This window comes from Leptinotarsa decemlineata, unplaced genomic scaffold (assembly GCF_025532065.1).
Source record: "Leptinotarsa decemlineata unplaced genomic scaffold, Ldec_3_MD MMD2_P_RNA_scaffold_9, whole genome shotgun sequence".
Classification (NCBI taxonomy): Eukaryota; Metazoa; Arthropoda; class Insecta; order Coleoptera; family Chrysomelidae; genus Leptinotarsa; species Leptinotarsa decemlineata.
In genome coordinates, this window is record NW_027412536.1 from 5678514 (window position 1) to 5705937 (window position 27424).

Consider the following 27424-nt stretch of genomic DNA (forward strand, 5'->3'; position numbering starts at 1 on the left):
AGAAATCATCATCTGAATTGAGTACTTCATCATCAATCAGGATGGGGGATGGTGGAGGACTGTCTTCGATGAGGATTGGGGATGGTGGAGGACGTCTATCCTCAGACTCATCGTCAGCGTCATTGCCAGCATCATCGTCGTCATCATCAGTATCGCTGTCCCTAGGCACTATGTCATCCCAATCGGGATCCCGCCAATCGTTTGGGTCCGGATATTCATTGTCCGGAAGGTGCGCCTCATCACTGCCGGTAACAAATTGTACCTGAAGTCTATAATCGTATATTATGTCATCATACGCAATCCCATGAGGTGCCATCGTCGAGTGGACTAAGAGTTGATGAATCGGCATCCAAAATGGTGTCTGAGGTTCCTGAACGCTATATGGTTCACTATTTGAGTCAGGTTCCATATTGGAGGTGAGTGATCAACTGAATATTCCAACAGATAATTCCTACTTTTATACTTTTGAAAGGGAGTGGGGGAGGAGTGATGAGGAGTGGGGCTTAAGTGGGAATGAATTGCAAAATGACATAGGCTATATTCAATGAAAAAGATAATTGAATGGATAAAATACAATATGAATTATATAAAATTATACTTGTTGATTTCATTATGAAACATATCTTTTTTGTCATTTTCTTCTCAAGAGATTATTTACAAGTGATTTGAGAACACAAAAATTGATGTGAGGTATTTGTCTAGAAGAGCTTGGAACTGAAATAAAAAAAGGAAATAATAATAAGACGAAGTGGAGAAAAATGCTCCAACCATCGCATTGTTCAATGTGTACCAAACCAAAACGATGTACACCCTTTATTTCACTTCTTTTTTTATTTTATTATTATTATTTTTTTCGGTTCCTGAAATTACAAATATAAACTTGAAACTACCATAATTGAATACTCCTAACTAACCTAAAACTAATCTTATATTTACACTTGATCTACGAAAAAAGTGTCCATAATTGTCGCTAATTTTTTGTACAGCTCTATCGAAGGGGTCTCTGCTTTACACCTTTCCTGCAGAGATGCATAATTTCGATCTATTTCGACCATTTCCTTTTGGAGTTCCCTCCGTCGGTTATCCATTTCAGCCATTTGTCGGTTCATGGTAACCAACGCTGTCTCGCTAGATCGGGAAGCTCGTTCTGCTTTTCTACACCTCTGTAGGAAAGTTTTCAACCTTTTACTATCCTCTTTGATAGACTGTCGCACTTGTGGCACCAACACTTCAGGATTCGCCGGTGTTGCTGGCAGTGGTGTTAGCGGCATCACCAGCGGGGTCAATATGACACACTCCGGAGAAGGCGCCCTCGGTGTTTCCACTGCTGCGGCCGGTGTTTCAACTGTTGCTGCTGCTGCTGCTGCCGGTGGTGTGGAGGGCCTTAAGCTCTTACGAGCGGTCGGCCAACTACCTGCATGAGGATTAGTCCTATTGCAAGTACTTCTCAATAAGACCAAGCCTCGCTGCAGGTCGTTGACAAACCTTCTTCACAACCCTGACTTCCTCCTCCTCGAATAAGTCAGGGCTGACAGATTGGGCCCTAACTCTCGAAGTGGCTACTTTCTCCTGCTCTGTCACAGGCATGATGGATGTCACCGCATTGTTCAACTCCTGGCGCAAGCGCGCGTAGGGCCCAAAACTGCTCGCGAGACAGTTAGTCTCTTTTCGGCGCCCCGGGCGGATGATGGTGGGCGGGCGGGCAGTGGGGCAGGCGGGTGAGTTGGTGGGGGAGGGGGAAACGCGCGCGGTATGCATTCACCATGTTTCCTAACCTAACGTAATGTTTCTCTAACCTAACCTAACGTTTCTCCAGGACTAACCTAACCTACCCTAACCTAACCTAACCTAACGTTTCTCAAACCTAACCTACTGTTTCTCCAGAACTAACCTAACCTACCCTAATCTAACCTAACTTAATTCGCGCGCGGAATGCATTCACCATGCCCGTTCAATTAATACGTCATCTGTTGGTTTTGGTTCTATTATTCTAACATTTGGGTTAATGTCCAGTCCTGGATATCCCAGTCCATCTGATGGCCGGAAGTTTCTCCAAAACTTCAACTCTCTGTTCCAGTACATCATATTTTTTCATTGTAGTCGCTGTTATGTTAGACATAGCATCATATTTTTTCATTGTAGACGCTGTTATGTCAGACATTTTTATTTCTACATCACTTGTAAGTTTGTCAAATTTACGAGTGAAAGTTATCCGAGCCTCTGCAATTTTATCATCGAATGCTTGACGTGAATTATATTTCTCGTTCACACAAAAGAGTTTTTAAAAACTTTTTATTTGAACAGAGTAACAACTAATAACTATGAAATATAAGTACTGGCTATTTCAAATCAATTGCACCTATTTATATATAAATTATTGCCGACTTTGCAGATATCAGCAAAATAATTGATGTCGTCTTCGGGTCATCGAACAATATCCTGCTGATAAAAGAGGTTATCGAACTGTAACTCGTGCATCGCGAGCAACATTAACAATTGTGGATTTTTTTATATATGCATTTATATATGCATCTTGTAGGGCTAGAAGTATGACCTCTTTTGTTCCATTAATTTCCCCCCTCAAGATATGATACAGTTACACAATCACTCTTGTCAATTGGTTCGCTTGTATTATTCAATATTTTTCTTTAAATGTTATAATGACCATCTTTTGTTAATTTAAATCCATTCCCGGGAGGACCTCGAGTGATATTACCACCCCATTTTCTTTTTCTACCAAACTTACCTATCGTTTTGGACATTGTGCACCCTACGATGATTCTTTTCAAACTGATATTTCTTTCATTTATATTATGCTATATACTTTGCAGTAATTGGTTAGGAAAAATATAAGTAAAACAAATAACATTTTTTCTATCATTTTTATATTCATCAAAGTAACTTGACAAAAGTATTACTTCAATGTAAAAAATCACAATGAAATAATCACAAATAATGAATGTTCCGGTTTGAAGGAAAAAGCAACAACACTTCGAATAATAATTCAGTTATTCATCTCAACAGTCAACAAATTAATTAGTTGGTCTAAGGCGCTCTCTTGAGAAAAAGAAAGAACGATTTCAGACACCCAACGAATGTTGTCATTAGGATCATTTCGATAAAACTCTATATCGCTATGACCCCATGGAAGAGTTCGAGTGGTATTCGGAATGATGAATCTTTTGTCGTCGTGATATGATAATGCGGCTTTATTTTTCAATTCAGTGTAAATATCATGTAATACGCTTCTGAATGAGTTCATCTTCCTGAATATCATACCTCCTTCTTCGATGATTTTTTCATAGTCTTCACATGTCAATTCATTCTTTAAAACAGATCGTTTGACGCCTTTGGCCTTCTTCAGTTCACCATCAACAGATTTCACATAATACGCTTTAGCACCTGTACCGTAAGAGCTGATTATTGGATCATTTGGGAATCCATCCTTGAAATTGCCCAGAACTGACTTTGTCACTGGGATATTGAATTGGTTTCCCATTTTATAATTAGATGTATCGAACTTATTTATATTATTTTTGATAAATTCATAGAAATTGTCTGTATTCACTTTGAGAATAAGGGAGTCGGTATCAGTGTAGAGTAAGGACGCATCTTCTCCAAACTGTTGTTTGATACATCCATAGAAAAAATCATACATAACTGTTTTGAATAATTCCAGAAGGGAAAATCCCAAATACAGTGGTTTATCATAATGAACTTTTACTCTAGCCAATTGAATAGCAACAAAATTTTCAGTAAAAATGGAGCATTCTTTAAAATTTGGTCGCGATATGAGACAACTAGCACCTATAGTTCTTTTTATATTTTCCCAATGTGTAATGAGTCTAACATCAATTCTATTGTCTACGTTTTCCATTGTTTTTCCATAGACTACATTGTTCATTAGTTTGTACAAATCTTTTTCAGATTTGTTATCAGACCGATTACGCATTTCAGTATTCAAATCTATATAGAGCTCACTACAAATGGTACCTTCATCAACATCAAGCAACATCAACATCAACAACACAACATCGAGTGGTCCCAAGCTGAGATTAGCACAAAGAGGAACATTGGTTTGGGAGAAAATTCAAGGAAGCCGCATACATGTTGTCCAACGACGTATTCAGCCAGGCCAGCGTAGAAATACGCAACATATGGAAACCTATCATCAAGCAAAAAATGGCCAACTCCCGCCAAAAACGGTCATCTCACACGGAACCAGTGAAGCGGAAAATGGAAAGCAGGGATAAGTGAAAGTATTCAAAGACCTATAAATAGTCATCTCTCGGAGGAATCAGTCCAGTCATCACCCGAAGACGATTGTAGGTACTAACAATCGAAACGTCGTGAACTAACGTGACTTGGAATCTCTATACTTTTTATTTTTATTTTCTTTTTTCATTCCTTTATTTTTATTCTGTTTTTATTCATTCAATTGTTATATTTTTACTTGTAGTTTATTTCACTATTATTTCATTACAGGTTTATTTTGCTTAATATAATTGTTATTTTCACCTATTCATTTTTAATTATTCCTTTTTAGTTGTTTCAGGGTTTTCAAATCATTTTATATAGTAGACAATGGAAGTCCGAACTAGTGAAATTCATCATGAAACATTGTCAGTCACCTTTAAACAAACGTTGAATACAATCATGTTGCATTTGTTACGTATCAGTTCCTTGGGTATCTTGGAATACGTCTGACACAAATAGATGGCATCAATGTCCTTATGTCGGCCCATGGAATAATATTCACGAATTTTCTGCTGACCACCGCAGGCTACATCATCGAATATGAATATGGAATTTCGTTTGGCCACCTCTGGACTCATAATTTCTTCGTTGTCTTGAAATGGGAAATAACCGACTCCCTTGGTGTTTTCCAATATCTCTCTAAGTAGCTGATACTTGGGTTGATGAAGCGACTTTGACTACACGTAGTCATTTTCGAATTTGACTCCATTCGGATGAAATGATATCGACAATACTGTGTTGGTTTTCCCACACCCTGCTGGACCACATATGATGGCGCGAAACAAATTGGGTAACAACTTGTCATGTTTATTTCGATACTTGACACCATCATTCAAATAGTCCAATTTGTCTATGCGTAACGTAATGTCTTGTGGAACGACTTCCATGTTCTTATTGTTGTTTGGGAGTTTCACTTCAATATGTAGCGTGCACATTGATGTCATTTATCATTCCTAATGTTGACTCATCGCGGAGAAGGTATTGCCAATACGCTAATCAATAAGCAGCCATTCGAATTAAACTTACCTGGTTATCAGTATTGCGGTCCTGGTACGAAACTACAAGAACGTCTTGCACGAGGTGATCCCGGTATTAATCCATTAGATTCGGCTTGTAAACAGCACGACTTGGCATATTCGCAAGGTAAGTCACTTGAATCTCGACATCAAGCCGATAAAGATCTTGAAGAAAAGGCGTGGCAAAGCGTGAAATCTAAGGACGCATCACTTGGCGAGAAAGCGAGCGCTCTCTTCGTCACTGGAGTCATGGAGTCCAAACGCAAATTAGGAATGGAAAGTATGAAATCATTTCAACGCAGTATTTTGCAAAATATAATCAAAAATTGGAAGCTCACAACGAATGATGTAAAGAAATCCGTGTCATCAGCTCTTAAGGCGGCAAAAATGGTCCTTCATAAAGCTGGAGGCCGTGAGAAGATACGGATACCTAGGATAATTCCATTCGGAGTAAAATATGGAGGAATTTTACCACTCATACACATATTTGCAGGCCTTTCAGCTTTGGGTTCATTGGTGGGGGAGCGAGCGCTATCGCAAAAACCGTAATGGATGCAAAAAACGCCAAAAAGAAACTCGAAGGGTTCCGGTATGTACCTGCGCAAAATACCGCGAGGATATGGTTTGTTTCTGAAAAAACAATATCAACGCAAAGGACGGGGTCTTTACTTGAAAAAGCGAAAAAACTCCTGTTGAAGCTACCCCATAGATCATTATATGATTCGGAAACTGAAAAATGTGCCCATCAATTGAAAATACCGCATTTTCGTGGAGTGTTCATGCGTGATATGTTGCCAACTTTTGGTCCTCGGCTGCGAGAATGCGCTGTTTTGAACTTGGATTCTCAATTAAATGCAGGCACTCATTGGGTAGGTTACAATAAAAACGGTAATGCTGTACAATATTTTGATAGTTTCTGTAATCTAAAACCCCAATGGAATCGATACGATATTTTGGAGGGGGTACAACGATTACATATAACAATGATCGGCATCAAAACTTTGATCAGAGTGATTGCGGACATTTGTGCCTACAATTTTTATTTCATAATGCCAAGACATAAATCTTTGCGGGATTTAACCGACACTGAACTGAAAACTCTATCTATTGACTTTTTGATTGAGAATGCCGAAACTTGGGAATTATTGGATGTCTGGCATAAATTATCAAAGGACTACCAACATCGATTCGCTTTGCAGATTCGTTTACTAAGTTTCATCCATTATCGGCATGAAGCTGCGTCATCATCGTTACAAAATGCAATGTATTATGATCATGTTAGCTCACAAAGAGGATGTTATCATTGTAGAAATGAATGATTTAAAATATTGTTGTTTCAATCATTATTTGAGGTGTGTATATGTGGGAAATGTATCAGTCATGTCTATGATATTTACTCTAACGAGTCGTTCTTCAACACTTTCTATCGATTTCAATCCACCCATTCGATTGGATTCCGATTCAGAATACAGTTTAGCTTTGCTCAGTTTCCATTCGTACAACAGTATACCGAACATTGGAGATGACACGAAATTCTATTATTGAGGAAATGGTGACAACACTCAACGAAAAAGTATTGATATCCCTTCTGGATCTTACGAAATTGGTGATATTGAAGCTTTAGTCAGCAAATATAGTGTACCTAAAACATACTAGGAAAATCCTCAAGAATTTTTCCATCTCAAGCCGAACAATAAAACGCTAAAAAATGAAACATTTTGCCTGAAACACTCTATTGATTTCAGACCTGCGAATAGTTTGGCTAACATTTTGGGTTTTTCGTCCGCCCTTCTTAAGCCCAACTTGCATTACGCATCCGATCTACCTGTGGATATCATCAAAGTACGTACCATACACATAGATAGCAACATTACGTTTGGAGCCTTCTACAACAACACACCGTCTCATACGATATACGAATTTACTGTTGGTTACGCAATCGACGAAACGCCCAATCATCTCATTTATCTACCCATTTCCCATACAAACGAAATAAACAATAGTACGCTGCGAGTGCTCGACCAATATTCCAGACTCATTGATTTTCGAAACGAAGAAATAATAATTCGCTTGAAATTGACGCAAAAGTATGGTACTGGCCATTTATAAGAATAACTCATCACCAACCGCTACGTCAGTCTTCACCAAGACCTTCAAACATCATCAACTGTCAACGAAGAATAAATTATTCCTGGAATCTCTTGGCTATCATGTTGTCCAATCAAGTGTTCAACATTTTCCGAAAACCGCAAAACGATGAGTCCATACTAAAGGTAGAATGGCGGACCTTTTATCCATATATTGAATCTTCTTGCAATAATGACGTCATTTAAATCAACAATAATCAATCCGATGCCTATTATGGTTTGTACGATAGCCTGCTATTCATCATCGGAAAAGTTGAGAGGACCAAGGGAGATGGTCATGTGACCTACGTGAACAATGCTGGTGGTTTCACGTTTCAATCTGCTACCTATGAGCAAAATGATAAAGAATTTGAAGCGGCTCGTGAAGTTGGAATTTTTAGTACTGTCAGAGGCTTCCTCACCTACACCGATGAAGATATCAAACACTTGGCAATCACAGGATGGACATATCCCAAGAGCTTCGGCATCATTCAAACTACATCTTCAACGTTCAACATACTTGTACCTATCAAGTATTTCTTGAATATTTTCAATGATTATCAATGTGTTTCCTATGGTAAATACAACATTCGATTAGTACGAGCTGGAGGTGATAGCAACTGTTTCAAAATAGAAGAGACTCCTGGTTCACTAACATCAAAAACGAAAGTTAAGCTGAAAATTGAAAATATCGAACTGAAAGTTAAACGAATCTTCCCTTTTTGCAATTTTTAAAAGCTATCCGCCGACACTCCTATTCTCATACCGTTCAGAAAATGGGAACTCCATATGCTAACTGCTCTCACTCAAGGTGCAAAAATGAAATATGGGCCGTCAAGACTTCCTCGTTTCTCGAAAGCCCTCGCTATGTGATTGTATGTTTTGTTTATAGATTTGATACCATAATTATGTTCTTTTTGAATAAAAATGCAATATATTGAAAATAATGTAATGAAACATATTACATGTTTTCATCTAGACAACTCAAGTAATAGTGACTTAAAAATAACAAAATATTTATCTGCCTTCAGGTACTAAACCCTTCTTGTTCTTGAAACTCGGGTCCTTGGCAAGGGCAGTGACGATCGAGTTCTTAGAATTTATTAGTCGGGTGCGACTAGACAACACGATAGTCCCATGAATATAGGCCCATTTGACGTAACATGCCGCCCCCTTTGAAAACCTCAAGGTTTTCAATTGACACTTTCATCTGGCGTAATGTCATTGTCTGAAGTGGGAAGAACACAAAGTTTGCAAGTAGGACGTTGATAAACACCATTAACAGTTTTTATGGATGCGGTACGAATCACTCCATCGGAACCGGAAAACACTTTGATGACTCTACCCATAAGCCACCTCAAAGGAGGAAGTCTGTCCTCTTTCACAAGCACCAAGGATCCAATCTTCAACAATTGGGAATGTCTCTCCTTCCATTTCTTGCGAATTTCTAAACTAGCTACGTATTCTTTGGTCCACCTGGACCAAAAATTATGGAGCATTTTCTGAAGATGTTGATAACGACTCAGTCGATTCACTGGAGTTGCAGACCAGTGAATCAAGTGACCACTGAAGTCAACTTATCGCCAATCAACAAGTGTGCTGGGGTCAAAGGTGAGGGATCATTAGGATCGTTGGATAAAGCACAAAGAGGTCTACTATTGAGGCATGCTTTAATTTGTGTGGCGAAGGTCAAAAACTCTTTATAAGTTAAAATGGTATCACCAACAACTCTTTTCAAATGATGTTTTACTGATTTGACACCTGACTCCCACAGACCGCCAAAAATTAGGAGCTTTCTGAGGTATGAAACTCCAAAGTATACCATCTTGACTCAATTTGGTTGCGATAGTCTCACATGATTCTTTAAGAAAAGTATTTAATTGAGCATTAGCTCCCACAAAGTTACTGCCGTTATCAGATACAATTTTAAAACAGAACCCTCGCCTTGCAACAAATCGTCTAAGTGCAGCAATAAAACATTCAGTGGATAGATCACTTACAACTTCCAAATGCATGGCCTTGGTTGCGAAACATATGAAGAGGCAAATGTAAGAATTAGTCACTTTATAATTTCGAATTTTTCTATCTCTAATAGGAAATAGACCACAATAATCTACACCTGTTACCGTAAAGGGTCGAGCTGGAGTAAGCCTATCCTTGGGTAGATCACCCATTATATTTTTTATATTAGTTGCTCTAAATCTGTGACACTTCATGCATTCCTGTATCACCTTGCGTACGACACAACTCCCTGATATTGGCCAAAAACAGTCTCTTAGGGATGCCAATAAAGCTTAAGGTTCTACGTGAAGACGTTCAAAACCGTAAGCCTGTGTGATTTATGTAAAACAGCAGGATGTTTTTTATTGAGGTCGAAATTAGAATGTTTCCATCTTCCACCCACTCTGATAATGCCGTATTCATCCAAAAAAGGATTGAGATTCAATAAAGGGCTTTTATTATTCACATGTCCGAATGAAGTTAACTGGTTTATTTCAACAGCAGAAATTTCAGAGTGTGCCAATAGAGTTAATTTTTCAATGAGTTATTTAATTCTTCTGGGGAAAGAGGGCAAGTTTTACTGAAATTTTTAACTTTGACATTATCAACAAATCTAATTATATAAGCAAAGACACGTTTGAGTTTATTCAAGGTCGAAAATTTGTTTAATTCCGGAAATTTGGAAAAATCGTGTGTTTTTTTGCTAGTGATGGAAATCAAGGTAGTCGAGCGAATTTCAGGCATTTTCATGGAAGGAATTGGAAAATGTGAATTTTTAGGCCACTCTTCACGAAATGAAGAGCCATTCAGGGCCGGACCACCATAGTTTGGAATTTATCAAGGTCGTGGCAGAAGTTCCTCTGGAAGGAAGGTCTGCCGGATTATCGCGAGTATTAACATACTTCCAATTTGAAGGATTGGGCAATTCTTGAATCGAGCAACTCGATTAGCGACGAATACCTTCTAAGTGTTGGGTGGTTCCTTCATCCACAATAAAGTTATTAAAGAATCACTCCAAAAATTAATGTTCTCAATTTTTACAGATGTTGAAATTATAGCTAATTTGACCTTATTCATCAGTTCAGCCAAAAGTAATGCGGCACATAATTCAAGTCCTGTTTTGTAAATGTTTTAAGAGGTGCCACTCGGGTTTTTGAGCATAGCAAACGACATCGAAAACGCTCGGACCTATCTGAAGATGTAAAGTATATACAAGCAGCATAAGCCATTTGAGAGGCGTCCGAGAAACCATGTAGTTCAATACCTTTATTACTCGGAGAGATAACATGTCTGGGAATTTGAATTTCGCCTAATTCATTCAAGTCCATTTTGAACGTCAACCACATTGATCGAATGTCTAATGGGATGGATTCATCCCAAGAAGTGTGCAAACTCCAGAGTTTCTGAATAATAATTTTAGCAACTATCGTGATAGGAGACAGTAGACCTAACGGATCGAAGATTTGGGCGGAATAACTGAGAATATTTCGCTTAGTTATATTTTCTGTGAGAGTTCCAGCTCTTATGGAATATGTTAAAACGTCTGTGTTGGAATTCCAAGCAAGTCCTAATATCTTACTGAGATCATGATTACCAACGGTAATAATATCTCGCATTGTGTCCTTGGAAATGACCGCAGGAATATTGGAAACCCATCTTCTGAGCATGAAACCATATTTTAGAAGTATTTGAACTATTTGAGTTTTTATATGCGAAACCTCTTCTAAGGTACTACCGCCAGTAAGTAGATCATCTACATAAAAATCTCGTAGGATAATGGAACTCATTTTGAGATTTTCATGTTCAACATTGAATGCTACTTCATGTAATGCACGTATGCATAAAAAACTAGCAGAAGTTGTACCGTATGTAGCTGTATTTAGCTCATAAGCTGATATGGATTCTGAATGGTGCGAACGCCATAGAATATTAGGACTTGCAGCCAAAATATCATTGAGAGAAAAACCAGACGTATTTTAGAAGTAGTACTACTATCTTTAACTACACAATGATGAGGAAGATAAAATCCATCATTAGAAAAAACGTTTTTCTGCGGTTTTGAGGGAATCGCCCAATTTGTTTGTGGGCTCTTTGAAAGGTAGACTCGCTACGAAGCGACCTGACTCATCTCGAACAGTATTTGCTTTGAACTGATCTTCGCAGAATGATTCTTCAGGAGAATATGCTTGTTTATAGGGGAATTCTTCAATCTTCCAAAACCTTTCGATTTTATTGTTAAGATCAGTCGAATTCACGCTTGAATTGCAATTAGTTTCAGACAAGTAATGTTTGAAAAATATAGCCCTGAAACAATCCACCCAAAAAGAATTTTTTGCAAGATAGGTAACCTTGGACCTAACCAAAGCCAAAATCAAATTAGGTGGTATTTCGACAATTTTTGGATAAAAAGTAACCGATGGGATGCTTTCAGTGATTTTGTCCATTATGAAACAGGATAGAGTTGTTTTGAATGCATATATTCTTGATTGAATTTTAATACATGCTCTCTTGTCTAAGATTGATTAAGATTGATTTATTCCCATTACGCTGACCTTGCATTTATTAATTTCGATATTGAGTTTTTCTGACAATGATTTAGTTATGTAGTTACTTTCCGAGCCACTGTCAAGAAGCGTTCGTGCCCGTTAATATCAAAAACATCAAAGATAGCGGTTGAAAGTAATGAATATTTATTTTCCTGAACAGAACAAAGTGAAGTTGATCGAGATACATCATTATTCGTAGTCATAGAGGAATTTTGAATTTCAACTATTTCGTTGGGCGTGTTTTCAGTTGGTATCGACCAAAACCGATTTTTGTTTGTGAAATGCAATGAAGTATTGTGCATATTACCACATTTGCAGCATTTACTTGCCTTACATTGTTTTGCAGTGTGACCCTTTCTTAGGCAATTCACACAAAGGCGTAATCGCTTCACTTCATCAAACCTTGCACCGACGTCTAAATCGATAAATTTGAAACAACTGTAATACGCATGACCTTGATTACAAATGACACATTTGCGACAAGAGATTTCACCGATTTAGTGTAAGTTTTTTCAGAAGTTTTCTCATTATGTATAGTTTCCAAAAGACAACATTTCTCTTTTAGAAAAACTGAAAACGACTATAATGTGGGTAATTCAGATTTAGTATTTCTCATTTCCCAATCCCTTCTTGTAATAGGGTCGAGTTTTATTGCAATTAAATGAATAATAATTGTATCCCAATGCTCCGTTGGCAATCCGAGGCTTTTCAAAGCGCGCAAATGCAGCGACATTCCATCTAATAATTGACGCAAAATGGTACACGATTCTTTCTGCACTGATGGTAGATTGAAAAGAGCTTTGATATGATTTGGGACCAATGCTGATTCATTTTCATATCTATCGATCAAACAAGTCCATGCAGTATCATAATTAGTATCGGATATTTCAAGATATTCAATAATATTTGCAGCATCCCCTTTCAATTAAAGTCTTAAATAGTGAAATTTTCGAACTTTCTAAATAAACGTATTTTCGTGAGTAACCGACTTGACGTATCTTTAAAAAAGATCCAATCACTGTATGAGCCGTCAAAGGTCGGTAAATTCACTACAGGTAGTTTAATGTTCACATCTGGGACGTTTAGTTGAGGTGTCACTAACCTGGATGAGGTCATGTCAATTTGTGCCTTTGAGATAATGTACTTTCGAGCATCACTTGTAATTTTATAATAAATATCTTGAAACAATAATGATTCTTATTGCACCGCATTCAAACCCTCTTGATCATCATCTAATAATGAAAGAATAGTATTAAATTTGTCTAATAAAGAGTATGCTTTGTTGAGCCTTTGCTCTAGTTGAACTGCATCGGAGCTTTGCTCATCTCGTTCTTTATTAAGATATGTTTCAAATCGAGTTAACTGCGACTTAATCATTCCCCTTTTCTTCTTCAAAGTGGCTGCCATAATGAAAGTCAGTAGTATATGTAAATGAAATACTTTCGAAAATAATTGAATTCAGAGAATTGCATTTGCTAATATTATGCACAGTCACAAGTATGTATATTTTTCAAGTATTTTATTTAGTTTCACTAAAAAGGAATTGTCAGTATTATGCAGAGTTTCAAACCCCCTAATCAACACTCATTGAAGAAAGGATAGTATAAGGATTAGTATATGAGAAAAAGGAACGAACACACCTGTATGTTTCCTAGGATTCCATTTTCGGTCGGCAACCGGGAACAGCAAACAGCATGGAGGCAGAATTCACAAGAATATTCACAAATCAAACTTATTTTTATGAAACTGATTACATTCGGCATAGAAGGACCATGTTTTGTTTATGGATTTTATACCATAACTATGTTCTTTTTGAATAAAAATGCAATATATTGAAAATAATGTAATGGAACATATTATATGTTTCCATCTAAACAACTCAAGTAATAGTGACTTAAAAATAACAAAATATCTATCTGCCTTCAGGTACTAAACCCTTCTTGTTCTTGAAACTCGGGTACTTGGCAAGGGCAGTGACGATAGAGTTCTTAGAATTTATTAGTCCCATGAATATAGGTACATTTGACGTAATATTGTATGTTTCCAAAAAGATCGTGATTACACTAAAGTCAACAATGATCCAACGCAATTCAACCATATAAATATCACCACTCTGAACGGTGAAAATTACCCCAAAGAAAATATGCATCTGAATTTAGGGAAAATGAATTTTTTGCAAGCCTATTTCAACTACGCACAATTTGGTCTTAGCTACAGAATGACTAATCAACATAACCCTCTCATCAATACCGCCACCTTTATACAAAAAACTCTCTCCGTCATCGATCGTTCCAGACGGGATGAGAGCATCAAAAGTTCCAGTGTTGATGTAAAACTTGAAATCGAAACATCTGAGGGATTTCCACAGAATACACGAGCCTATTGCATCATTGTGCACGACACTGTCATCGAGCAACTCCCACTCAGCGAAATTATCAAGAAATGGAACTGAAGATGTGATTTTGCTTCAGTATCAATCGCAGAGTCAACATGAGAATAGCTGTTATAGATATTCAGGGTTTCATCATCGAGCAACAGTTCCATCCTAAGGAGATAGCCATTAGGATTAAAACTCAGTGTAATAACTTTTTACTGCTGCCAAACAAACCATTTTCCTGTTTGAGTAAAGAAGAGCGTCGTACCACTTGTTACTTGGAGCGAAACGTTCACGGATTGAGGTGCTCGTCCGGCTTTGTGGAATACAATCAATTGGATACTATTCTTATGGAAAATCTATGAAATGTCGATATCGTTTATGTTCGAGGAAATCAAAAACGTGACTATTTAATTGCGAAATTTTACGAGTTGGATATACCTACACACGCTGTGAATTTGAAGGAGTATGACAATACGTCGTGTATGGTTCCCACATTCGGCAACAACAACAACGAAGGTGTCTCACCCTGTATGCATCACATTCACAGTCGAACCAAATATAATTGCAGCCTCCGAAACGCAGATATTCTATACACATGGCTTTATAATAATATATTACCAAAATGAAAATGTATAATAAATATTTAAAATGTTTTGTTCTTTTCTTTTAGTCAACTCTTGACCACACCTGATGATGATGATGATGATAATGAAAACAAAAACGTTGCATGAGATTCCTTCAGCGCTTCTGACATGTTGGGGATCGCACGTTGAAACGTTATACCCTCATCACCGTCGACGTCATTTTCACGCTCAATTTCAAAAACCGGCAACGTCTCATAAGTCACATCGCCTCCATTAACAATGCTTTATTTTACAACCGGGTGTATCCGAAAACGGATACACCCAAAAGACAATAGATAAACTAGAAAACAGAATCAAACAAAAAATACAGAACAAGGATCAAGCCACCCCAACAGACAAAACAACACAACGATGGACAGCATTACGTACGTAGGACACCAAACCAAAAAACTAACAAACATCTTCAAACCACTGAACATCAACATCACATACAAGACGAATACGAAGATGACACAAAAAATTAACAACGATGAAAAAGAAGAAGACAAAGACCAAAACGCGATATACAGTATACAATGCTAGGACTGCAACAAATTCTATATCGGCCAAACCAAGAAAAAACTGATCCAAAGGTACAATGAGAACAAAAAGGCATACTTAAATCCAACAGTATATAAATCAAACCTTGCAACACACGCCATACAAAACAAACATAATTTCCCCCCACCAGAGAACATAAAACTCATAAAACAAGTCAACAAGGGAAACCGCATGGACATTTGGGAAAACTTGAACATCTATAAATTCAACAGTCATAAATCACTTATCGAGGAACAAGTACAAATCAAAACACAACAAGACCTCACATTCAATATATAAAACAAACCATATACATTCCTAGAGAAGATCTAACACAAAGAAAAGTACCTGATGCAGAACAAATACTGGCAAATTCACCTAAAGTACCTGAAATACCTGAGTTAAGACGTTCTGACCGTATGAAGAGGCAGACAACAGGATGACCAGTTCAGTTTGAGGAGTGCCTAGAAGATGACAGTACTAACAACTGTCGAAAGCGCTCGCAGATAATTAATAGAAGATATAAAGCTTCGAATCCTTTTTGTAGAATTTAATATTGAAATACTTAAAATAAAGGAAAATATATATATATATATATATATATATATATATATATATATATATATATGATGTGTTGTTTTTCCGGGTGTTCATCCGTTGTGTACTATTCGATAGTCGACGTTTCGCCATCATCTCAGATGGCATTATCAAGACGAGTTACTGCTTCGCTTCGAGAGGTGTAAACTGATGTCAGGTTCTTCTTGTGGTGTTTTTATATGGTTTCGCTTGCGTAAGTTGTATGGATTTGTTACCTGTTTTTCTACCTGAGGGTTGTTGATGGCTTTTGGTAGTTCTCCTACCTGTTTTTCTACCTGAGGGTTGTTAATGGCTTCTGGCGGTTCTCCTACCTCCACATTCAATATATAAAACAAACCATATACATTCCTAGAGAAGATCTAACACAAAGAAAAGTACCTGATGCAGAACAAATACTGGCAAATTTACCTAAAGTACCTGAAATACCTGAGTTAGGACGCTCTGACCGTATGAAGAGGCAGACAATAGGATGACCAGTTCAGTTTGAGGAGTGCCTAGAAGATGACAGTACTAACAACTGTCGAAAGCGCTCGCAGATAATTAATAGAAGATATAAAGCTTCGAATCCTTTTTGAAGAATTTAATATTGAAATACTTAAAATAAAGGAAAATTAGTTGCATCAATCAAATATATATATATATATATATATATATATATATATATATATATATATATATATATATATATATATATATATATCTAAGTGATTCTTGAAAATGGCTCCAAAGATTTGAAGCTTTATAACTTCTATTCAATTATATGCGGGCGCTTCTGACATCTGGTTGTGCTATCATCATCAAGGCACTACTCAAACTTTGAAAGTGACGTTGTTAGCGTGGGAGGTGGTGGCGTGGTAGAAAATGTTTGATGCTTTGTAAAAATGATTAAAAAAGATGGCGCAATAAGTCAGAAGGACACTAAGTCACATCTTCGTTAATGATAGTTGGATCTTAACGTGCAGCACATAAAATGAAAGAAACGAATGAAGAATGAATCAACAAAGAAAACACAAAGATGGCGCAACATGTCAGATTTGCAGTAAGCCACATGATAGTTTAATCTCACCGTGCAGCACATCAAATGAAAGGGAAAAAATGCAGAATTCATCGACAAAAAAGAAACAAAGAAAATGCCAACAGGGCACCAAATTGTATCTTTGCTAATAATAGTCACATCGTCACATGTGGCACATCAAAAAAAGGTAAAAGGAAGCAGAATTCATGTGATATGTTGTTTTGTTCACCTTCTCTATTCATACCCAAGGTGATGAGATAAGAGCGTGATTGAATTATGAAAATAATAAATGTGGATAAAAATATTGGGAGCGCGAAAGTGATTAATGAAAAATCAGATTGAAGAAAAAAACATGGCGGTGGGAATTCAGTGGAGTATGCAGGGTGTTTCAGAATAATATCATTTCATCAATTCGAACTTCCATTGTCTAATAAGGTATAAAATGATTTGAAATCCGTGAACGAATCTGTAAAAAATTAAAAAGGTTAGCTGAAAAATAATGATTACATTAAGCAAAAACTGAAATTACAATGAAATAAAATACAAGCAACAACCAAAGTAACTTGGTTTGCAATCTTTCAATTTTTAATTTTCATTTCTTCTTAATAATTTTTTAATTTTCAAGTCGGGTTGATAGTTCAATTTTAATTTTTTTGGTTGTTGCGTGTATTTTATTTCATTGTAATTTCATCAATTGAATCACATTTCGAAACCAGAAATTTTGATTGCGAAACAAACAAATCACAGTGACTCTGAATTATTGACTGATATTTCACAGATAAATAGTGCCTTCCGATATTCACAATAATTAGTTCGGTGTAGGCTTAGATCATTTTCAGAATAAGTTAATTTTCTCTTTTGATAATTTATATATTTTGAATTGAATATTTTTACATTTCTTATTGAAATTATTCTATATTTTCTTAATTCAGTTGTGTCTTTTCCAAATTTATTCACAGGAAGATCAATTTGGGTGAATAATCGTTGTATTTGTGCCTGTTGTGTTGTAAACGGTCATTTGTCAGCCCGTAGAATATACGATGTGAACTCTGGTCAGCCCTCGGAAACGTCGGTCGTCCCGGTTTCGGGCTCACCAACGTTTCCCACTGTATATAGTGTTTTTTGGACATGTTATCATGTGAAATGACGTTTAGCAAATTTTCGGTTGGGCCGACCATTACACCATATACACATAGCTGATACACCACCTACTTTCACAAAACTTCGCCAGGAGGCGTGGCTGTGTAATTGTATACACCTGATGTGAATAGTGTCTTTGTGAGCCCAGGTTTATACGAACACTTTCAATGGATAGCATGTTGGTCAGCCCACAATCGGGCAACGCTGCACTTGCATTTCATGATTCTAACTAGATTGTCGTGGTGCAGAAATTCGATAATAGAAATGGAAAATTTTTGAGAGATGTAGAATTTTATGAAAAAGTTCCTGTTTTGTATGTTTTTTGTACAAGCGTTCGTGTGCGTGCATCACCCTATATCTATACAAGCATTTTAGAACAGGAATTGTTTCGCATATTAAAGTTTTATCAGAGCTTCGTAACATATTCACTTGTAGAAAAATGCTTCATCTGAACTCATACTTTCCCACATTCGACTACTTACTCGAAATCAGCTTTTTCGGATAACGGTGTCGAGTACGGAAATGTACTGTTTCCGTTCTAATTAGGATAATAATAATATAATTACTAACAGTGTGTTATTCCATTTAGCTTGTCGAAGCAATTTTAACCTCTGCACTATCTTAGATACAAAAATTTGAATATGTTATAAGTTGAAAATATCAATATAGTGTTCGGAATCACACGTTAAAATGTAAGACCTCGTTAATCTATAGCTAGTACAAGTTAATACTTCTGAGGGTTGTCGTTCGTAGGGGTGCGACAGACATATTTTAAACCGTTTCCTGTTTGTATTTTCAAATGTAGATTTTCAAATTCTAATTATTTGGCATGGACGCCTCAACAGAAATCGCGTTGTGTAAATCAATTTTGGACATTAAGCAGGAAACTTCGGATTTGACTTTGAAATTGTAGATTTGAAAACCTGACTGCACAAAAATAATCGAAGTGTGACTGAGTAGAAATGAGTAGATGAAAAATGACATTTTTTTCACAAACGAAAAATCTAAAATGTGATGAATGATCTGGTAATGAATTTATTGAGAAATGAATAGTGAATATCCAGAATGTCTACAGTTTCAATAAATTCTATATAAAAATCCGCAGCAGCACTAAGGATTTCCGATATATAATTTAGTTCAAAAATTAGTTAAAAATCGCACTAAGTATGTTTTCTATGACGAAACGAAATTCTGAGTGACTAGCATAAGGTAAGATATAATTTGTGAAACAGATATTAGTAATAAGTTTCAATTCTCTTTTTCTTAGCAATAGTTTTTTCGAAAACTCCCTTTCAGTTTTTGGAGGTATGATGTTGTTCAGGTTGAACATAATGAAGTGGAGATTAAACCAATGTTTTTTTATTATGTTGACTGTTCATGAGGATGAATACGTCATATCATCATCGATTATAACCTGCAGCAGACATTTCAATCAAAATAAAAAAAGACTTGGAATATTTCAGCACAGAAAAAATTTGATCAGGTTGAATAAACATTTATTTGAATGGAGTATTATTCTTCAATTTGAGAACTGCTGACAAAAATTGTTCGGTAAACTAATAAACACGTAGTATGAAAAAATAACATAATTTCTAATGAAATGAAACTACAACATGGGTAAAAAAATATCAAATAAAAATTATTAATATTATTGCTTCTTTCTATAACAACAGTAGGTAAACGTATTCTTTGATTGCAGCCCAGTTTCTATTTTTTAATAATGATGAATATTTCTTTTCCTTATATTTTAGATACAAACAAGAACTAATTCAATTCTAGCACTTCTTTTTTTTTTCGGAGCGAAAAACTTTTTGACTATATTTCGTTTTGCTCCTTAGACCAAGTTTGTTTTTGAGAAGGTTTTATTGTTTTCAAAACTGTGCGTGTCTGATGATCTGAAATGAGATCAGTGTGTTGAAAAACTCTATCAAGATATCAAACGGGTTGAAAATTGATCCAAAAATGAATGATAAAAATAAAAAATGGAAGGACGATACTGAAAAGTGATTTGACTCATTTCCAACCTATACTCAGAGATACGGATAATTCCAAAACAGCTCAAAATATAAATAATTGATTGCATTTAGGGAATTTTTTTCAAAAGGAGCCACGTTCAATATCTCCATAAATAAGACAGTAATGTAAATTTCCCGAAACACCTAATTTTTGTGAAATAATATAAGGTATCGCTAAGATGCGTACACACTCCTCTTCAAAATATCAAACAAAATAACCCCATATATGCCATCTATTGGATAAGTGATTTTATCAGGAATTCAACGATGATTTTTCAGGGTTGATTTCTAATTTACTGTGAAGAAGGACCTTGAAGTATAAGTGAACGACTTTTTAGATTAATTGATACAATCTCTCACAAAAACGTATACAACAATTATTTCTATTGTCAAGTTCCTAACAGAAAACAACTTTTGTCGCGTTGAATTATATCTGTCGGATTTTTGGCAAAGTTTCTCACACAAAACACTTCAAAATACTTTCTAAAACTCACAGCCAAAAATGTTCCACTAAACAGTTTTATAAAAACGCGACACGTGTTTCGCCACTATAATTTACAAATAATTATAGTGGCCACTATAATTTACAAATTTAATGCTTGGTATACCTAATCTTAAAATTTAAAATACCTACATTTCAAGTACTTGAGTTTGTAATGGATTAAATGACCTGAGCACATTTGAAAAATATTCAGTAACGGTTATTCAATTCTAATTGATCATTTAGTTAGTTACCCGAATTCTTGAATCTATTGATTGCTTGACATTTTAGAAGATTGAATTTCAAACTCTTCTCTTCTAAATATAACATTTCATATTCATGACTGAACTCATGTACTTCTGCTAAAAGGTGGTTTGCAAATGTGAAATTGGTCTTTCTATTCACAAAATTACATCTAAGCTTTTAATTCTTTGGAAAATAATATCCCTGTTTGGCCATTATACAGTTTTGGGCAAGAGCCACAACTCAGCTGATCCTGATCTATTAGATACCGAAGTTTTGTCTTTATTGTTTTTAATAAATGCACTTACATTATTATTCGGACTATTACTATTTCTGTGAGCTAAGTTTACGCAGTCTTTCTTCAAAAAAATATTATTGGTTGGTTCAGCCAAAAATGACAATGTCTCATAACTGACATTATCGCATCTTGAATTTGGGTAGCTTTTGTAGTTTTTGTTTGATTTGTTTGATCAAACTCAGCTCTCTCTGGAAATTATTCAATAGTCTATGAAGAATATTATTGAATGCAGCAAATTTATGCTGGTAAGAGTGCATAGAGGAATTATGTATGATAATGTCCGTGTAAGATGGTTTGTGGAAAATTGCAAATTCATGTTCATTGTTATTTTTTGTAATGGTTGAGTCAAGGTAATTTAATGAATTATTTACCTTCCTCTCAGTGGTAAATTTTATTGACGGGTGGATGGAATTGACATATTCAACGAACTTGCCTACTTGCTTTTCTGTAATGATTTCATTATTCACTAGTAATAAATGGATATCGTAATGCTTGAAGAAATACATGCATAATGAATATTTAATACAACAGTCCTGAACAAACTGTAACGTCTATTTGATAAAAAAAAATTGATGAGCTTCCGTGAAGTATCATATTTATTCTAATACTTGCTACTTTCTACACACATTCACATCAAATCGATATACCAAATTTGAAACATCCATTCGAACTAAAAATGAAAACACAGGAAAATAATATTTCATTTGAGTTAGGAATTGGAAAACAGTGAATTACTTAAAATTAAGTAGATTCTATGATATTTATTTGTAATCGTCATATACCTATATATTCTCTAATTATTCTCTAAGTATACCAAAATATTGGCAAGCCAATTAACAAAATAGCATTAGGACCATTGCAAAGATCGTAACGGTTCTCAAAGAGTTTCGCGCCAAAATAGTTAACGCCTGTCAAACAGTTGCAGATTTCGTAGGAATACTGAAACTTCAATGAAATGAATAAAAACACTTTTGTCTAATCACCTATATTTGATTTTATTTATATGACCGTTTTCGGGTTTGACCCCATTACCAAGTATTACCTCACCTATAAATTTCGTCGCCGCTGATATATACCATTATTTTTTGAAGAGAAATTTTGATGATCATAATATCCTCCATTTCATAAATTCATTATCGGATGAAAAGTGCAATTTTCTATACTTCACTGAATTTGACTTCGATACTGAATTTTCCCGTTTTCATGATGTTTTTCTTCAAGCTTTTGATATATCCTTTCCTAAACAGTTTCAAACCATGGATTACTAAGGATATCGTTGAAGAAGGTATATTACTCAGAGATATTTATAATTTGAACAAGAGCCAAACCAATGTACATTTATTGGGTCAATATAAGCAACTCTTAAAAAATCATAGACAAAAAATTGTGCTCTTAAAAAGTCAATACTTTAATAATCAATTCCTCAAGGCTCAACATAAATCTGAAGCTGCCTGGTCTATCATCAGGAAAAATACTATTATAAACGATTCATCTAAGACATTGGCGATGGTGTACTTGTTGACGATGGTCCCGGTATATCTCAAGCATTTAGTAGTTATTTTGTCGATTCAGTGAAGTCATTAGTGAAAAATACTGCACCTGGTGGCATTGAAAATCGTTGTGTAAAAACTGAGAGTCTTTTCCTCTATCCAACAGATGAAACTGAACTCGTGGAAATAATTAAATTCGCATATTCGAAAAATTCCAGTGGGGTTGATGAATTGCCAGGCAATGTTTTAATGAAGGCTGCTTTGAAAATAATGGAACCTCTGATTTATCTAATCAATTTATCTTTCTCTGAAGGTATTTTTCCTTCCCGACTTAAGCAAGCAATGGTCGTCCCAGTCTATAAAAAAAGCGATAAGCATGTAATGTCGAACTACAGAGGTATTGCTTTACTATCTCCATTTTCGAAAATATTTGAAGAATCATATCAAAACTTGTGTCCTTTTTAAATAAATACAATATCGTATCTGACAACCAATATGGGTTTCAAGTGGGCTTGTCAACCCAGGTTGCCATCCTTTCTCTACATAATCATGTATTATCAAACTTCGACAACGATGAAAAATCACTTAGTGTTCTTTTCAACTTGACACGAGCGTTTGATATCAGTCATCATGGTCTTCTTCTTGATGAACTGTTTGGCATGGGCGTTCGTGGTCCAAGTCTGAAATGGATTGAAACCTATTCAACTGGTCGTACACAGGTTGTTAAAGTTAGGCTTCAGACTGGATCATTTTTCTCTGAATTTCGAAACGTTGTTACAGGTGTGCCCCAAGGTAGTCTTTTGGGGCCTACACTATTTATTTCATTTGTTAATGACCTTTCAAAAATGAATCATCCACAGTGCTCTATACAATTTGCTGATGACACATCTTTTACTGTCAGTGGTTCGGAATGTGAAACATTGTCAGTAAGAGCAAATGATGCTGTATTCAACATGCAAAATTATTGTTCTAAGAATGGCTTGATTCTAAATAATCTTAAAACCAACACCATTTTCTTTACAATTCAGGAAACTGATTGTAGTGTATTGGTTAGGTCTGAGATTAAAAATATTGAACAGGTAAACTATAAAAAATTTTTAGGAGTTTTTATTGATTCCCAACTCAATTGGAATCATCATGTTGATTTCATACTGAAGAAATTAGCGACACATTGTTTCGTTATATGGAATCTGCGTAATTTTGTGTCTATTGAAATTCTTAAAAGTTACTATTATGCATATATTTACTCTGCCCTCAATTACTGTATTATTTGTTTTGGCAACTGCAATAGAATCAGTGTCTTATTAATTTTCCAGAAAAAAAATATTAGAACAATTTGTTTAAAAAAAAACTTGATTCCTGTAAACCACTATTTGCAAAGTTGAATATATTAACTGTTACTTGCATGTATATTTTTAATTGCGTAATCTACGTTAAATCAAATTGCTCCAAGTTTTAGAACAGAGATGATACATGTCTTCTTTCGGGCTTCACCCTGAGAAAAAACTATAACATTTTAATTTCTAGTCATAAGTTCGCCAAGGTGACTAATGGACCTCATATCATGTCAAAAAAAGTGTACAACAAGCTCCCAATATCCATTAAAAAATAACTAGTGTAAAGCTCTCTAAACAAAAAGTTCGGAAAGTATTATGTGAAAAGGTATTTTATTCGCTTGATGAATTTTTTCAGTCTGATTTGGAATTTTAAATTTTAATTTTTGTACCCCTTTTATGGTCTGAATGTTATGTAATATATCATATAATTATGTTGTTTTATGATTGTGACCTCATTGTAATTGTACTGAGTTATGTGACTTTTTCCATGCCGTCCCTAGGTCTACGGAAATAAAGATTTTTGATTTGATTTGAAGTATTGAAAAAATACTTAATAATGCGAGGTCAAACCCGGAACTGGTCGTATACATAAAATTAACTAGTGGTACTTAGACAAAAGTGTTTTTATTCATTTCATTAAAGTGATCATAAATTACCACAAAATAAACAAGTAATCAATCATACATAATACAGAAACTATATGAAACATAAATAGTCAATAGTAACGGCATCTTTTTCTTTTCATAATATATTTTTTTCGGTAAACTAACACATAGTTTACCTCTGAAAAACTGGATTTGCCAGGATTTTAAAAACACTTGATACCCTCACGATGAAATCCAATGATACACTGAAATGGATCGCGTTCCTGGTCAGCCCTTCGATGTGGCAGCATTGTAGGGCTGACCAAGATGCTCTTCATATAGCGATTTGTATAACTATGGGCTGACCAACAGCATGGGGCTGACAAAGGTTTAAAGGATATGTAAAATTTTTATTTTCAGAAAAAATCTACCCCTCTGATGGGCCTATTAATAAAATCATACCACTGAAGAGTATTCCGAAAAGGAATACTTGGCTCTGAAGGACCTTCTCAGATACTAACCCACCTTGTATCTGAAGAAATACAATACAGCTATAAAACCTTTAATCCGATTATGTAGGTATTTTGAGTGGAAATGAGTGGCCAGTGTCGTAGAGTATATTATTAAAACATTAGTTACTTTAAATAAATAAATATATTAATATTCTTAAACTGTAGGTACTGTAAACTGTATTTTTATTTTAAAAAAATTTCTTTATTTTATTCAAAAATAATAAGTTACTTGCAATTTGTAAAAGATACATTTATTTAATTAATACCTATTTTTAAATGATATAAACTACGATTACTTATAAAACTATTCAAATTCAAAATAAACAGGATCATCTTCGGAATCCGAGTCGTCTTGCAGGTTAATAATTAGCGGTTGTGTCTCTACAGTCGCATCAATTATATTGTCAAGAATCCCACATTTTTTGTTCTTCTTCTATTGCATGTCTTACTGCATCTCGCCAATTTTGTTCTGTAATATGTTGTAAAGACTCATATAACAATTCACGTACAGCTTGTATTTTATATGACGTATTTTTTCTAGCCACATAGCTTTTCATTTGTGCCCAAATGACTGTGATGTTTCGGCTTTCCGCCATTTTGTCAACTACGTATTTCTTGAACTTAGATTTGTGTTGCCGGGCAATTTTTTAAAGTTCTGCTTCAACCATTCCATCTTCGTAAGGCAGGGACTTATTCCGCAGCCAGTCAATGATATCCTGTTTCTTCCACGCAGTCGTCGAAAGTCTTTCAACTATTCGTGAATGATAAGGTGCATTATCTAATACTATAATTGAGTTTGGTGGTATATGTTCAATCATCTGCTCAAAATACTCTTCGAAAACATCAGCTGTCATCTCCTCGTGATAGTCTTTTGTGCTTTTGGATTCAAATTCCAACAAACCATGCTTAGCAAATCCTTTTTCACTGCCAATGTGAAAAACTATTAATCTACTGCCTTTACCAGTGGGTGGGGAAATACCAGTAGACCAACCTTGGAACTTGATATATTTTTATCTGTCCAAATTTTTGTGAAAGTATGACCTGCGTTTACCCACGTTCCGTCCTGATAGTAAATTGGCCTTCCTTCAGTCCGAAATTTTCGTATAGATCTTAGATACTTTCTTCTCCAACATATTATCTCTTCCCGGTCAATCAAAAGTGATTTTCGGTCTGATTTCTCCCACCTGAAATTTAATTCTTTTAAAACTTGCCACAATTTGGTTCGTCCGACATGAGGCAAATCCGGGTCGTCTCTAACTTCTGGTAAAATTTTGTTTAAGTTGGGTATTTCTTTTTTGTAAAAAAATTTGTGAATTTTCCTTCGAATACCATTTTTGGCAAATTCATCAATTTTAATAGGTTTTCTCCCCCTCTTTAAGTATTCGTTTGTATTTGGGTTAGCTATACCTTTTTTTTTCTTTCTGATAGGAACCTATATATTGTTGACTCCCCTACGCCCGTCATGTTGGCACAACTCTTGATTATGTTCTGAACAGTGTTTGTGGGATTCTGAGAAACCAGAGCATCGTGAACGTTCAAAACAATAGTCTTCTCTCTTGGTGAATAGACAGACTTACTGACTGTACGCAACAGTACCGGTGTAAAACTTGATGATGTTGATGATGATGACGAAGCCATCGCTAGCAATCAAACAAAACAAGCAGGAACGAAAGGTACGTATATGTTTGTAGGAATATGAAAAAAAGTTACTCACGCACTGCACAAAATTCGCAAAATAAATATTAGAGACGTTAATTACTGCCGTAGACGCCGAAACACCAACGAGCCGTAAATTAAATGCGATTAAAAAATGTACTAAACCAAAAATTATTTTCGTTCGTAACAACTTCACCCTTTCAAGGCAAGTTTCGAGTATAAACTGAAGCTTTATATTTAATGAATAAACACCTCAGGAACCTCCGCCTATGATTTTACGAGTTTTACGACCGTTTTATGACTTGGGCCCTCATTTTGTGCTATCGACAAATTATGAACGGACTATAAATAATAGTCCTCTCCTGAACCTATAATCCAGTTCCCAAAACCTACGTTATATCAAAAGTTTTGTTTTGTTATGTTCATGGATATTACAGGTATACAAAATGTAGGTAGCAAATTATTTATCATAGGATAGGCAACTTAGGCCGAGAATACCTTCCACAGAAAAGCGACATTAACGTCGGATCCTTCGATGTTCGGTGTCCCAACTCCGAACCGAAGATTTTG

At 35.5% G+C, this 27424-nt stretch overlaps 2 long non-coding RNA genes across 2 annotated transcripts in view; both read right to left on the bottom strand.

Moving 5' to 3' along the window:
- LOC141480592 (uncharacterized) overlaps window positions 1–27424 on the bottom strand; it is a 415328-nt gene that overhangs the window by 53357 nt on the left and 334547 nt on the right. The window lies entirely within an intron of this gene.
- On the bottom strand, window positions 23080–24322 carry LOC141480487 (uncharacterized). Its single transcript, XR_012464380.1, has 2 exons — window positions 23175–24322; window positions 23080–23121 (listed from the first exon to the last, which is right to left on the bottom strand). It is a non-coding gene; the product is annotated as an uncharacterized lncRNA (long non-coding RNA).